Here is a 2,926-nt window from a genome sequence, read left to right as displayed (position 1 = left end):
TACATCAAATGACTCTGTTCCATTCCTATGCTATAGTTGAAAAATTCTCAACCTAAAACTCATAGGACATTCCCTGATGGTCAAGTGATTATTCTGGTCACTGGATTTTGCTGCCTATCAAAGAACAAATAAGGTATAATGTCTGCTCAGTATGTGCAAAGCACTGGTGCTGATGATAATCTCAACCGCTTTGCACATATTGCTTCTGAAACCTTCATCTTTCAATATGCATGAGTGTATATGTGTGTGTGTGTGTGCACTGTTTTTTTTGTACTTTCCTACAATGGATTTGCGTTACAAATATAAAAATCTCTGTCTAAAAACAAGACACTGCTTTGATATATTTTCTTCCACACTATTTTTGATACTTCATGTTGCTTGAGTTTTATTTGCATTTTTGCAGATTTATCCTTGAATAATTCACATTTATTATGCCTCCATGTAATTTCTGAGTCTGTGTTTCCCTCTAAAAAAAATGTAATTTGTTCTGGTTATGTGATACATCCATAGCAATATTTTTAAAAAAATTTGAATCGGAATCAGAAGGCAAATGTTTTCCTCCATTTGGGGATCTGAATTAAAAACTGGTTTTAAACTAAGGATTAGGGATTCTACAAACCTAACCCAAAGATTTTCATGGTCTGTGTAGGTGTCCTGGACATTTTATACATCTCAAAAGCTTCTTCAGATTTGGTATTCTCATATGAAATCAGTGCTTTCAATTTTGAAGGAGATCAGTAGTCTGTAAATGTATTTATCAAGCGCAGATAACTTTTCACTATTTGTCACCTAGTCACAGAATACTAAACGAATCCAAATCACTGACCCATTGGCAGCAGAAGGAGCATTTGGAATCAAGTCAGAGATTAATTCTGAATGAGATATTATTCTGACTCTAATCAACTATGTTAATCAGCTCTGGATTATGATAGGAAGAGGAAATTATTTTTCTATTTACTCATACAAAAAAAAAAAAAAAAAAGCAGAGCGATTTCACCAAAATATTCTAAAGGCCAAACCTTTTGAAAAGGTCAATTATCTTTGCAAGAGCAAGATTTTCCCTGAATGCTTTTCATGGCCCTGGTGGGAGAAAGAAAACTTTTACTTTCTGCAATTATATTGCAGAAACTTGAAAGGAATCTGTCAAATTTGTTCTCTGCCTAGGTGGAAAAACATTTGCAAGTTACATTTGTAGGATAAAGTATCTCCTCCAGGGAACCATTGTTTTGAAATCCCACCAGCAATTCAGACAGCAGTCTGAAGAAATTTTGTCTCTTGTACAAAAATCTTTTAGGCAACCCAAAGCTGCTTTATAAAGCAAGTGTCAGTAAAGGTCTCCCCAAATGGAAAGTCCAAAAAGTCCTTCCAACTATTTCGGTGTGTAAAGAGCCTCTTTTCCACTTCATGGAAGGATACCTGAGTGTGTGAATATAGTTTATAAAAACCAGCAAGACTTTAATGGGAGGAGCTTCCTATGAAACTGCAAGGAGATATGGGAGTAAAGCAATTAAATTCTATTAGAATGAAAGAGCCTCTTTTGGAAAATCTTTAATTTATTAATAAAGCCACCAGGGCTTTGATCACTTGCTGTATGGACAGACTGTAGGCTTCCTTCATTCAGATTTTATTCAGTCTTGCAAATTTTGCAAACTAGAAATTGTAGGTGTATGTAAAAAATGTCACTGTCTGGATATTTGTAAAGGGGATTTGTATTCAGAAATATACTTTTTGTCATCATGTTGGTTTCATATATAAAATCTTAAGAGTTAAAGTTTGTAATTACTCCTTACTATATTTGTGTCCCTAAAAGAGGAATTCATTTCTTGGTTAAAGTGCTGGATATTAATATCATTCCATGTTCTGGTATAAATCCACCATTATTGCTTGGTAATCCACATCTGTAATATTTTTTTTCTTCTGATAAGTCTTTTTTTATTTTTGAAAATAAAATCATTAATGTCAGTTTGATGCCTATGTAATGCAGGAATTAGGACAATATAATACTTAGAGAAATATTAACCATCATACAGAATTCCAAAGCTATTTAAAACTGTATTTTATATGGGATTAAAATGAGCTCAGCCTCTGTCTTCTCTATTGGATATCCAATGTTTCATAGAAATAATTAAGTACTCGTTGATCCAGACTATTTATACATTGGTGAAACTCCTCTGGAAAGAGGTAAAATTGGAATTTACATTTCTTGCAGTGTAACAAGCTTCCAGGCCAATTAGTTCTTTTGCAGGATCTTGTGTCTGCTCTGTCCAGGTTTGCTCTGAGGATAATTAGGACAGATAGATTTTCAACTGCCATAACTCTGTATGGCTCCATTGAGCACTGAAATTTGGGCCTGTGACAGTTTACATCAGCTTTAGAATAGGACCTTCAGGTGATAAGTTGTTAGTGGCAACTTATTCCCATGGTAAAAGGAGTTCTGGCCATTAGCAGAACCTTTACTGCCATTGGCTGGTATTATATTTCCAAAATGATATTCCTGTTACAACATAAGTTATCGTAAATCATTTGAAACAACCATATAAATATGTCTGGAATGGTATGCTCTGGAAACCTAATCAATATGGTGTCACATTAAACAGTGAGGAAGAGAGGACTAAAGGGAATCTCTAATTACAAGGAAAAGATAAACAATTTTGAGCAAACATGTGGAAATATGTGGTGGAGGTCACATAAATAACCCAGTTATGGGTATAACACTGTAATATTTTTAATTCTAGTTGTCAAAAGGCTTAGCTGGCCTAATTTCCACTCCTCTGCTTGTCTAACAACAATTTAGATCTCGTGGACTATTGATGTTTCTTTTGTACAAGTCAGTGAATGTCCATGTACTGATCAGAAGATATTTCTGAGGCTAGTACCTACTTGGGTGATCTCTAGCAGGTGTCTCACTTAAGCAGGTTGTCTTTGT

The sequence above is a fragment of the Tinamus guttatus genome, unplaced genomic scaffold, assembly GCF_059628265.1.
Source record: "Tinamus guttatus ecotype Peru unplaced genomic scaffold, ASM5962826v1 Tinamus_guttatus_pri_ptg000802l, whole genome shotgun sequence".
NCBI lineage: Eukaryota > Metazoa > Chordata > Aves > Tinamiformes > Tinamidae > Tinamus > Tinamus guttatus.
Note: the sequence above shows the minus strand (reverse complement) of the source record.